Source organism: Oratosquilla oratoria, chromosome 16, assembly GCF_046742065.1.
Source record: "Oratosquilla oratoria isolate Oo_2021 chromosome 16, ASM4674206v1, whole genome shotgun sequence".
In the NCBI taxonomy this organism is placed as follows: domain Eukaryota; kingdom Metazoa; phylum Arthropoda; class Malacostraca; order Stomatopoda; family Squillidae; genus Oratosquilla; species Oratosquilla oratoria.
The window spans coordinates 30,544,116-30,558,286 of record NC_134792.1 but is presented as its reverse complement, the minus strand read 5'-3'; the positions used below and the strand labels follow the sequence as shown (position 1 = coordinate 30,558,286).

Sequence of the window (14,171 nt, the reverse complement as noted above, 5' to 3'; positions counted from 1 at the left end):
CAGATTCCTTCCAGAAAGCTGCTCCACCATTCGGAGGAAAAATAGCCAATTATGATAACGCCTTTCATGAACTATGGCCTGGATACCCACTAGAATAAATAAATAGATAAATATATAAAAATACAAAGGGCTGTCCGAGAAAAAAATATTTCAAGGCGACAACAAAACTCTCACAGCAATTATACTGTACGATTATCGGCAGCTTTGAATATTCCCAGCAGATTAAAACAAATATTATCTGATTGCCCACTATACGCCATAATAAGTCTAGACATATTTTCCCAACGTCTGCAACTAGTTGCACCCACGTTATTAATTAAAATACTGATAAATGAATTATTAATGAAGAAATGCAATTAATCATCACTATATGCACCTACCACTGTTAGATCAAGCGTCAATAAATACTACAAATTATAATTTAAACCATGCATTTTCAAAGTATAGCATGTAACCAGCGACTGCTTGCAAGAAGCACAGGCACGGGTTTTGGTGAATCATTATGCACTCATTGAAGTTTGTTGGCCTTCAAAGTGACGGTGATACAGTGCTGCTCTCTGGTGAGTGTTCTTGATACTTGGTAATCAACAAAGTTCAGTGGTCGGACGATGTTCCACTTTAAAGTAATTATCAAATATAATAATGCTGATGAAAATCACAAGCATATACTGTTTATTAATGCACTAAACAAGTTCCTGATATTCTTACTTCGTAGCGCCTTTGTCATGTTGCCATATATATTCAACAGTGATGCAGAGAACTTTTTGGGTGTGTTTTCCTATGGCAACAGTGTTCGAATTGGATTAATTCTAAACACATCGCCCATGGATTGACAATATCGCACCAACTTTACGATGTTTTTTATTGTGTTTTATTTTGTATCAACTAAATCCACGTGAAATACAGTGGGATAAGACGATACAGCTGTCGCTACGTATTTACGTTGTAATGCAAGCATACAGGATTGGAGATGTACCAACAGGATCCCGTATCTATCCCCAGTGATCAAAATATTATTTAAATCAATTTATATTGCTCGGCTGGGTTGTTTCTATTAACATATTCCACAAATGGGCATCTTCGGAGGAGAAAATTATTTCTTACATCTTTCAGGGTCTCACTAAACGCCGACCAAAGCCAACCAATGATGGTTTTTTATCAAATGCATAATTTATATATAAAAAATAGCATATGGTTGCATTATTTGACCTATTTTCTTCAAAATGTGTGATTTCCATGTAAAATCATCAAAGAGAAGTTACGTTTTTATCCTCTGTAAAATTACCAACCGGCAACCAACGCCGACTAAACCCAAACAGTGACGGCTTTGGCTCAAATGACAAAAACGTATTATCTTTGATGATTTTACATGGAAGTCACACATTTTAAAGAAAATAGGTCAAATAATGCAACCATATGCTATTTTTTATATATAAATTATGCATTTGGGCAAAAACCGTAATTATGTGGTTTTGGTCGGCGGTTGGTAATTTTGCAGAGGATAAAAACGTAACTTCTCTGATGATTTTACATGGAAATCACACATTTTAAAGAAAATAGGTCAAATAATGCAACCATATGCTAATTTTTATTTAAAATTATACATTTGAGCAAAAACCGTCATTGATTGGGTTTGGTCGGCGTTGGTTGCCGGTTGGTAATTTTGCAGAGGATAAAAACGTAACTTCTCTTCGATCATTTTACATGGAAATCACACATTTTAAAGAAAATAGGTCAAATAATGCAACCATATGCTATTTAAAATATATAAATTATGCATTTGAGCAAAAACCGTCATTGTGTGGTTTTGGTCGGCTTTGGTCGGCGTTTAGTGAGACCGCATCTTTCAAATTAATATTTTTATTTGCCACTTGATGTTCTTTCATAACTTTAAACTCATTCTCGTTCTCAGTAATCTACAAGTATAGGATAGTTTCAGTTGACACGCACTGTATCCTTTCTGTTTTTACTTTGTCTTTCTTATCATGTGGAGACTACAACACTACTGTGTAATCTAGTCTTGCGGGAGGGGGGGTTAAGATTTTTAATATTTTTTTCCTCCCATTTTCTAATATTTGTCAGCAGCTTGCATGTCTCCCCTGGCCCTGTTTTTTAATTAGTATACATGTTTATTTATTTATTATTATTTGTTTTTGCAGGCAAGAAACATTTGTTTAGGTCCTAGATCCTTTTCCTCTTGCTTTATTTCTCATTGATGGTCTCCTAACTCTTACTTTTGTCCATTTTCAAATTTTTACTTTATATTTTTTTCTTTGCATTAAATGTCATGTTCTTCTCCAGGCTCCTTATTTAAGCCTTATCTAGATCTTCCTATAACCATTGTTTGCAATCCTCCTTGCATCTCACACTTCATGTGATCTTGACATTGTCAAAAAATAGGTTACTGCATGAGCCTGATTATTCTATCTATTGTGTCATTGTTTATAGAACATCACAGGTGCTAGCATCAAGCCCTGTAGTACCCAACTAGTTCCTTCTCTCCAATCTGACATGTTTCACTACTGATCACATAAAGCTACCTTTCAGGAAATAACTTATTCCAGGATGCTACCTTTGAGTTCTCCAGCACTTTCCAACTCATAGTAATCTTTGCCATGTTGTTAAAAGAGTTTTCTAGATCCAAATACACATAGTTCACCTAACAATCTCTCTCATGTAGTACACCAACTGTTCTTGCATAAAAACTTAGTACATATACAGAACCTTCCTTTGAATTTGTTGTATGTTAAAACCCCAGTCTCCTCCAAGTATTTTGTCTACCTTTTCTTCCACACATTTTGGCTGTTGCATGGATTAAAGATGTTGGTCTATAATTCAGAGGTTGCTACCTACTTCCTCCCCCTTAGATTGGGAGTTTACTTGACTTTTTCTTGTCTTAGAGGACTCTTAGTTCCTCAAGAGAATATGCAATTATTTCAGTGTTTTATTAGCCACTTGTTCTCTGCATTTTTTGAGTATCCACTTGGAATACTAAATCACAATACTTGTTGCCTCAAGTTTAACAAAGTGGAAAACCTGCAGCCTCAGAGTAGCTGGCAACAGTCCTTGGTCCCTCCCACAGATCTTTCTGAGAAGAAACTTTAGAATGTTGTCTAAGTTGTTGTGGGACTGTTTCAGTTTCACCAGGTATAGGAGAGGACCAGTGGTGGTTGTCAGCTCTCCATGTGTGACAAGATGTAAAAAATAAAATGAAAATGATTGAGACAGACTCTTATGCACAAAAGCATACTATTCTCCAACTAAAAGGATACTAATAAGGCACTAAAAAAAGAAATTACATATTTACCACATCATTACCCCAATGAGACGCCCAAATTGCAACCACTTGTTGACTTAATCACATACTATGTGGAGAACTGGGTGAACAATGCCACTTCGCTACACACAGTAGTTATAATCACAGCTTTTAACACAATCCTTGAATAAAACTTGCCAAAGAAAAGAAATCATAGTGATATGCAAATTACTGAGAGGAAATTGTTGACAAACCTCCTTATTTGTAGACCATCACAGAACAACTATCTATTGGGGACCAAGAGATTGTACAGTGGGGGATCTTCAAAGAAAAATACCATCACTAACACTAATTAAACTATTCATACATAGCCTCCTCACACCAGACAGAGAGCACAATATAAAAAATGTCACAGGTGCAGATGATTTAACTACAAAATAGCCAAAGCACACACAAATCTACCTCAGTAAATTGGAACTATGGCTAACACTAAACAAAATGTATCTCCTCAGAAGTTTTCAGTAATGCTGGTTACCCCTAACTATTGTGAACCTAAGAAGCACCTACCAGTCAGGTTTAATGGTCAACGTCTCCCACTTGACAAGAAACCTTAGAATAATTTGCCTCACATTCAATACATACATGACCTTCACCCCACACATTAAAGATCTCATAGTGAAAACAAATAAAAAATGAACATAGAAATATAACAAGAACAGGATTTGGACCACAGAAACACTTGTTACTGTAAAACAACTCAGGCATCAATGATGGATTCTTGTCTGCTTTCTACTTTCAAAATCTGTTGATTGGCTCACATCCATCTGGAAGTACAGCCCCAAGGGGCTGTCACTTGATCTCCAAACCAGGCCCAAGATTACTTTGTAGTGTCAGCTGTAGTTATTCCATCTTGTCTGATATGAAGAGCTGAGAACTGGTGAATGTTCCCCTCCAACTACTTTCAGCTTGTGACAAAGATACAGGTCCACACTAAAACAACATAGACAACAGTCCAAAATTATTAGTTTCCAGAGAGATATATATAGAAGGGTCAGAGGACTGTTGAGATATTTATTGGGAAAAATGACATAATGGTGTAAAAAGCAAAAGTAATTGAGGACAAGGATAAAGCAGTTCATCTGAATATTAGAATCAGAGGGTCAGACAGAAAGGATATCTCGATAACATACAGGCACCCAAGCCAAGGGCTTGGAATGAAGTTAGTTACTGTATCAGACACATCTTTCCTTCTAAATTAAAAAAAATAATAATAATAAGTGACATTATAGTTATCAAAGGTAATGAAAATTTCTAAGGAAATACACTATCAGATATTCCAGTGGAAAACAAGATGACCCAGTGGGTAAGAAACATAATTCAAGAGGAGATGACAATCTAACAAGAATGGACTTTGTACTTACCAAGGAACCAGACATTACTAGTTCCCTGAAATGGCTTTGTCCTTTATGAAAAGAATGACCATATACCACTTGAATTCTATCTTGAAGATGAGGTACTAGAACCAAGGAATGAGTCATACAGCCATGGATTACATGGGGCATTGTAGGATAAGTTGTTCAGTGTTTTCTGTGCGGTGGTTGCATCTTGGGCAGTTTGATTCTGTGTTGATTAATGTCTTATAGCTGGATGGTGTCCTGAACACAAGTGTGCTAGTGTGGTTTTTTACTTCTCTTGAGGATAATTTTTCTGTGAGGCTCATGTTTGGGTGTGTTGGTAAAGTATCGCGTTTGGTTATGGATACTGAAACTTAGCCTCTGCCCAAACTACAGTCCTTCAAATATTAACCCCAATATGCTCTCCTAACCTATACCTCATCACAGATGCCTTCTGCAGTACCCAAGTTAAAAGCTTGTATCCAGATGAAATAATTTACAACATCCTTCCAATCACACTTAACCAAGCACACCTAGTTAATTCCTTCATGTGCCCAGCCAGACAGAAGAAAGAATATAAAATGACAATAATCTCTATCCTCCCATTCTTCCTATATTAACATATTCACACACAGTGGTGGATTTTGAGAGGAAGCTTGATCGAGTGTGGAAGAACCAGGAGCAGAAATATGATTTTGAAGCGTTAATTGTTATATCCGCCTCGACCATGGTGACCACTAGACTATGATATAAGAGGATAGTTATTAAGAGCTGGAGCCACAGTCGCATTAGCCTCTTCCAGAAGCCTTCTGTAAGTATCTGTAAAGGATTACAAAGGAGGAGCATGCCGACAGGGTACCTTTTGGTCCGTAACTAGATCGGATGTAAAAAGAAATTATAATAATGATAAATGAATAAATAAACAAATAAACGAAAATTATAATAATATAAATAATAAGTAGATAAATAGGTAAAGTTAAACAGGTAAATAGTAAATAATAATAAATGGTAATCACGGTAATGATAAACAAACAGACAATAACAAACAAATAAATAATATAAAATAAATGGCAGGCATTACAGCATTTTGTTTGTGTTTATCAATATGAATCTGCTTCGAACTGAACTACATTGCACTGGCTCTGCAGGAAGTTTATTCCATACACGGTTGGCGAAGTTGTTTCTACCCACTTCCAAATTAAATTTATATCCTGACAGTTTGAGACCATTATTTCTTGTCAGATTCTCATTCAGTGTGAAAATGTTGTCACCTTTGATGTCAATTCCCTTTAGAATCATAAAGATCTGTATCAAGTCACCACTGAGTCTACGCCTTTTTTAGGGAAAACAGATTCATATGTTTTAGTCGATTTTCGTATGATTTATTTTTGATATTTGGAATAAGTGTTGTGGCTTGCCGTTGTACTTTTTCCAATCTGTCATTGTCTTTAACAACATATTCCAAATGTGGACGAACTGACAATTTATAAAGCTTGTTAATGAGAGATGGAGTTTTGAAGTCAAAAGATCGCGCAATCGGTCCTAGAATCTCATTTGCTTTCTCAGGGGCTGAAATACAGTGCGTAGATCATTTGAGATACTGAAAATTACGCCGAGATCCTTTCCATTATCCACTTTTGTTAGCGAATTTCCAAATAACTTGTAATCGTACTTAGTGTTATTTTTATGTGCATAACCTTGCATTTACTTATGTTAAATTTCATTAGCCACTTTTCAGACCAATGCTGTAGTTTATCTAAATCTTCTTGAATATCTAATTGGTTTAAGTGATCATTTGCCATTCCGCACAGTTTTGTATCATCAGCAAATTTGAAGACAATATATTTAGTCGGTGGTCTATATAATCTATATGCTCGTATACAATGAATAGAATTGGCGCAAGATCGGAGCCCTGACACACACACACACACACACAGCATTAGGATTCCCCAAATATATACTGCCATTTTATTATAGTATTTTTTTATTCTGGTTAACTTACATATCTACAGCTCTTCCTCCTAATCCTATTTAATCATCTCTGACTCGCAAAGCACCCTATAAACACTATCTCCCCTCCACTCTATCCACCTATTGATTTACAGTATCCACTTTTGTGCCTTCTTCCACTTTAAACCAGTACAGTATCATTTGGCTGGGTACTGTCTTGTGCAGAAATGTGCACAGACATTGCAAGGGGCAGGTGCTTTGGGCAGGAAATTGGGCACTTCACTCTTTTGCATTATTCGTATTTGGCAACTGTCCGGTAGGGTGTGACACCATTTTCCACATTAGAATTTCTGAATGGTAAAAAAATGGAAAAGGCCTGTGAGAAATCATTTTTCATTCATTTTTATATATTTTTGTGAAGGGCACTTTTGGGGCACAGGGCAAAGGGGCAGGTGCTTGGGCAGCAACCCCCCCCCCCCCTATCTGCACGGGCTTGGTCTTGTGTTGGCACCCCTGCCAACGTACGGTCCGACAAAAGCAGCCCAAGATGTGACATCATCAGTGGTGTGCAGAGGTCTGGAGAAGCCCGGAGCCAACTCCTTGATTGAATACCCCAAGATTCAAGTATGGACTAGTATTGAGAAATATGAGAAAGGAAGATATTTTGAATGTGTAAACACAAATGAAACATAAGGTGAAAATTTTATTTGGTTGAAATTTAAATAAAATAAAAATCATCAGGATATTTTCCCAAAATGACCTAATTGGATAACCCTCCCTATTTGGATGACCTGGACCATCGCACTTTCACCCCCCCCCCCTCCCACCCGACTCTGGATGTCACAGGCACTGGGCACCCCTTTGATGCTTCAACCACACTGCATAAAACAGACGACTATCCCGTTCTTTATTTCACATTACAAAATGTGCGTGAAAACACTGGGGAGAACAACCGACAAACTACTCGAAGACAAATATAATATGCGCCCAAGGACCATCTTCATATCAGTACGAGACAACGGGAACAGGTCTTTGAAATTCTGTTCCATAGTGTTCGTAACGCACATCTCTTGTGACAGTCTGTGTGATTTCTATTGAAGTTCAGGAATCGGTCTGTGGGTTAGGATTAGGGAAATCTGGGTCAGACCACCTGCCTTTGAGTGATCGATTATTCTAGGACAGGTGGGTTCTGTTGGAAAAGTGTCATGATGTAATGTGGTTATTATTATTATTATTATTATTATCATTTTCTATTATTATTATTAGTTATTATTATTATTATCATTATTATTATTATTGTTGTAAATATGTTTATAATTATTATTTATTCAGGTGCATTTCAGCAAGTGATAACACAAGGTACTTAGCACATGAAATCTATACCTCGGGAGTGTTTAGCTGGTGTTTACTGTATCGTCCTGAAAACAATCCTTCCACGGGGTTGATAATTTAGCCAAGAAAATATTCAATTTTAGACATATGGTCTGGTCCACCATCGTCAATCAAAATATTCAAACCCTTTTCACTGTGTTCCCACCCTTCTGCGCATGCGTCGAACTTTGGCTGAAAACATACAATGCAGTCACTGGTGAGAAATGTAGTAACACATTTGTGAATCACAACTAACACCACAGTCGGACTGTGGTGTTAGCTCTGTTGTACAACGCAGTATTTCTAAATTACACCAAACGCTACTTAAAACTTCCTAACTTTCAAGAAATGTATTTTGGTAAATGGTGGAGGTTACCAAGTGACACTTTACTGTGTGGTGTTTGTTATAATAATTATATGTACAGTATATATATATATATATATATATATATATATATATATATATATATATATATATATATATATATATATATATATATATATATATATATATATATATTGCAACGAACCTAGACATTTGTTGCAGTGATGAGGGAAGGGATCTGACAGGCTTCCGTCGCGGACAATTACTCAGAGGAATACGAAACGAAATACTAACCTCCCTTTTCCACGTATATTTCACCACTCTTCGTACACTGTGGAAATACACAATTTCTTACAGTAATAGTACTAGCATGTTATAGTACAAACCACATCAGATCACAGAGGAGATGGTCGCCATAATACACCATAACCAGTCACGAAAACGATCACCATATCATTCCTCTTATTCAAAATTCGTCTATTTGTTATTTTCCCTCACTTTATTTTAAACATGGATCTTTTACTGTTCACATCACACCAGTTCGAGGTAATTCTGAGGTAGAAATAATACACAAATCAACGAGGGGAAAAACGACTATCCTTGAGCATGCCTTACTTTGGAACTCCGTACTTCTAACCTGCTTACCCTCAGATCGGGTATCCCGCGTTGCCAAACATACAATTCATGCCCTCTCCACACAGACGAGTCTGTATACCTATATGAAACTAATACACACTACATTTCTTCTTAACTTACAATCACCTTCGTAACATTAACCCATCCTTCTAAATAGTCGACCCAACTGGTTTACAAACTAAAGAACTCACAAAGATTATCGTCAAACCTAACCTAATCTAAACAACTGCACGGACACTCTTAAAAAATGAAAAGAAAATTTACAGTATAATACAACACCTCTTTACTGACTTCTTCGTCCAGTACATAATATACTACCCACTCTGGCTTCTTTCTTGATCTCTTGCGTCGCAGTGATGCTGGTTCTAACGCAACCGTACCTTTTTCCTCCACATCTCATGTCTCGCTTTCACTTTCATTTCACTTTCACTAACAACAACTTTGTCCTCACTGTCACCGTCACTGTCACTCGCAAGAACGGCCCCTTCTTCCGCATTCCACGTGAAATTATCTGTTCCCGTGTACTTCCATTGGTGATCCACGTAAACCACCTTACTTCGCTTTCCTGCTCCTGGGGAAATGTGACACGTGACCTCCGACACAGTTTCCCGGACGGTATACGGTCCTTCCCAGGCACTGTGACTTTGGTGACAGTCCTCGTTTCCTACGAGGGTTGTGCAGCCACACTTGGTCGCCAGGAGAGTACATGGCTGGCCTGGAGCGCTGTAGATGACGTTGTGCCATCGCCTGGCCGGAAACACGAAGACGTTGACACATTCTCCTGCTGGTGTCATTCAGTCGTTGAAATTTCGTCGCGTAGGGAGGTATACATCCGGGGGCCTCCTCGTGGCCAAGTCAACCGGAAGGTGGAGCTTTCTCCCAAACACGAGGCGAGCGGGATTATAACCTGTAGGCTCAAGTTCAGCAGACTGATAAGCCATCACCAAGTAAGGAAGCCATTCGTCCCAGTCCTGTTGGCTCTCCTCGCAATTCTTGGTTAGCTCGTCAGCCAGTGTGAGGTTGAACCGCTCCACCATGCCATCACTCTGGGAGGGTGTGATGCGGATCTTGTGCACACCCAGGAGTGCGCAGTATTCTCGGAAGACCTTCGAGTCGAACTCTCTCCCTTGGTCAGAGTGCAGTTCACCCGGCACACCGAAGCGAGTGAAGAACTGACTGACGAGCACCTCCGCTACCGTCTCTGCTTCGTGATCCGGCAGAGCATACTATATATATATATATATATATATATATATATATATATATATATATGTATATATATATATATATATATGGAAATAAACTCCACCGCAAGGACTCGAACCTTTGCCGTAGCGACTGCTTATTCCGAAACAAAGGCGTTAGCATTGAGCCACCCAGGCCGTACAAAAGGCACCACCCGGCCTGGGTGGCTCGATGCTGTCCCTTTTGTTTCAGAATAAGCAGTCGTCACGGCAAAGGTTCGAGTCCTTGCGGTGGAGTTTATTGCCATTTGTCAAAATGACACCCATATATATGTATATATATATATATATATATATATATATATATATATATAAATATATATATATATATACGTGTGTGTGTGTGTGTGTATACATATATGTATATATGTGTATATATATGTATATATATATTGGTGTATATATATATATATATAAATATATATATATATATATGTATATATATTATATATATATATATATATATTTCTAGGGCACAGGTTCTCACGGAGACAATTTTGATTAAAATCAACTGCGCTAATAGATTTAACTATTTTCAGTTGTATCTTAAGTTTAAGGAAGGACTTCCTGTCAACTTCATTCAGCTTATGAACGAAATCATCCATGGTGAATGTGAAAAGAAAGGCGCTGGTGAATGCCGATGGTTTCTATTGGATATGTAACAGCATGTAAAAAACTGTTGACAACGACACCTAAAACTTCGGAGTTTTTTCACCTCGATAAGAGGCTTCCTCAGGGTGAGAAGGACTTCATTGGTGTAGAGGCGATGTTCTAGTCTTGAAGGTCTAGAGGCAAGTTAAGAAGGTGGCTAAGCGGGAGACTTTTTATACTCGGTCGAACGGTTCAGTCGATGATTTCGTTCATAAGCTGAATGAAGTTGATAGGAAGTCCTTCCTTAAACTTAAGAAGATACAACTAAAAATAGTTAAATCTATTAGCGCAGTTGATTTTAATAAATATATATATATATATATGTATATATGTATATATGTATGTAAATAATATATATGATATATATATATATATATATATATATATATATATTAGTGTGTGCGATTGCCAGCGGCGCAGCCTAGGGGGCGGGGGCACATTGAATTTGTACTAATAATTCATTTGTTTATTTTTCATTACTATTTTATTCCTATTATACTCTTATCTAATTTGTCTTTGTCTTTTGCCTATTTACTATTTTAGGTAAAAACGTCGTCAGCCATATGGGCGATTAAGCCATATATCTTTTCTGACGTTTTATTATTCGGAAATTAATAAATAAATAAACAGAAAATAGATGAATGACGTTCTTACCCCCACTCTCCGGCTGCGCCACTGGCGATTATCAATGACTTTTTAAGTAAGATATTGCTTTCGTGATTTCACTCTAAATCGATTGAGAATAGGTGTATGTTATCTTACAATTTTTTTCCGGTAGGCTCAAAACGGGAAATTGTGCATCAAGATATAGCCACAGGGTAGTTTATCCATCTTAATGCTTGTGCAGGAGAGAAATAAATAAATAAATAAAAACACTAACGAGAAAAAAACAAACTCATAAATGAATATATATATATATATATATATATATATATATATATATATATATATATATATATATTGCAGAAAAAGCACTGATAAATAAGAAACAGTCCGTATGTTTTCGTCTATTTAAGACGTATCTTATATACCAGTTTTTTTCTGCAAATAATATTCAAGTGTCATTTGTGAAATACTGATATATATATATATATATATATATATATATATATATATATATATATATATATATATATATATATATATATAATTAAAATAGCAAATAAATACAACAGAAATACATAAATTTAATGAATAAGATAAATGAGAGCTTACAAGTTTACGACATATATCAAATCAGCGACTGCTCCGTCAGACCAAGATCTAAGAATATACCTTGCGTCAGACTCAGTACCGCTTATATCGATCGTTCTCTCTTTCACCCGCGAATTTTGAAAACCACAGAGAATGGGATTCAGGGCGCATTTGGGAGAATGTAAAAACACAGGGGCGACTACAATAAATATAATCAAGACGCCGATATGGCAGCGTCGCGAATCCACTTGCTCCTCAAGACGCCTACGTGTGCGGCACCGTATGGAAGGGGTTAAGACCTGTTAACAAGTTGTGAACATCAGCTACATAGCCCTGGTGTTGATTCCACTCGCAAGACGATTTCCACAAAGTCGACAAATCATGCTGAGAGCAATGGGTCAAGGGGTCTCTTGACGGTATGCTTTGACAGTGTAGAATATGTGTGTACGAGTATGTCAAACGCGGGCCCTACACGATCAATATTATTGCGCAATATTTCTTATTGTACAATATTTTTGACGGTGTTTAGCATGCCCTACACGATCAATATTATTGAGCAATATTCCGTATTTTACAGTATTATTGAGAATGTAGGGATGGTATAGAAGATGCACATTTGAGGTCTTCAATATATTTTGTCATTCTTCAATATCATCCCTACACCGTCAATAATACTGTACAATACGGAATATTGCGCAATAATATTGATCGTTTAGGGCCCGCTTTAGGGATGGTACTGAAGAATGACAATATACTTGAAGACATCAAATACACAGTACAACACGTGTACCTCTTCAATACCATCTCTGCACATTCAATAATATTGTACAATACAGAATATTGCGCAATAATATTGATCGTGTAGGGCCCGCTTAAGATAGACTGACTACCAGATACCACCAACCTCACTATGGCCGTGCGGCCGTGACGTCACGTCGAGGGCACCGGAGGTCAGCCACCCACCCACACACCAACTTTATACTAGAGACATGAACAGACATCACACCTACAGAAGCTTTTCTAAGCCCATTGAAAACACTAATAAACAATTGTTATCTTGAGACTGAAAGAACAAATGAGGGCGTGATGTTAGACCGTACGGTGTTTCAGAGTTCTGTTTGGCTCATTTTGCAATTTTCATAATTTTCTAACTTTGCTTACTTATCGAAGTGATAGTCCCATTTAAATCACGCATTCTGAAAAACATGCGGTAACGAACAAAGAAATATTACATCAAATGGCAATTACATACATGGCCATACGTGTTGCTAGATAATGAACTACACACTTCCCAGGCTGTAGCTCATTCTCACCATGGTGACAATTGAATAGACTTTCCATCCTTTTTATTTTTTCCAAAAAATATTCACTCTGTGTCATCAACTTTCCATTTTCTTGGCCAGCTAAACCTATCCAAGTGTTGTCACTGCAAGGTACATTAGATCCTAGAAACAGCTACTGGGAGAATTTGTAGGTAATGTTCCCATCCACATAACGTAGACCTTCTACTTCAGCTAAATTCTTTACACTACACTATTCGCTGTCCATTGGATCTCTCTTATAATTTTCTTGCGCAGAATCCCTAAGCTCTAATAAAGCAAACAGCAGTGGAGAAAGTGTTAGCTCTTGTAGGCGTCACTCAAGTCAGGTCCCTGGGGTAGCTGCTTCAAACAGTAAGATGACGAGTGGTGTTTCAGTGATCAGCGCCGAAGAGGTACAATCTCTACGTAATAGAATTATTGTCTTAGAGAAGACTGTTGAGGGCCTTAAAGAGGAGAATCGAGTTCTTTGCTCGAAGACCCAAAATATGGACGACAAATCATGTTAATTGTTTTAGTGTCACTCCGGAGTCTCATTTTCCCTGGCTTGTCCATACCGAACCAAACCCACGACAACCTAACGAGAATGAGAGAGAAAGACGACGGGAGAATTTGACGACAACGTCGGGAGACTTTGACGACTCATTTTGGAGACTGAAGACTCCTTCGGGAGATTTTGAAGACTCCTTCGTAATACTTCAAAGTTGAATAACCGTGGAATTTCCGCGGGTCCTATGTGACATGGCATAAACGACTCAATTTTTTTTATTGCCTCTATGATTGACCTAACGAGAAAGAGAGAGACGGGAGAATTTGACGACAACGTCAGGA

The 14,171-nt window shown here is 37.4% G+C and overlaps 1 protein-coding gene across 1 annotated transcript in view; it reads left to right on the top strand.

Moving 5' to 3' along the window:
• Nucleotides 1-491: 491 nt before the first annotated feature.
• Nucleotides 492-14,171, top strand: part of LOC143033867 (UDP-glucosyltransferase 2-like) — a 31,862-nt gene continuing 18,182 nt past the window's right edge. The window contains exon 1 of the mRNA XM_076199433.1: nucleotides 492-560. The gene's annotated coding sequence lies outside the window, so the exon portion shown is untranslated. The remainder of the gene's footprint in view (nucleotides 561-14,171) is intronic.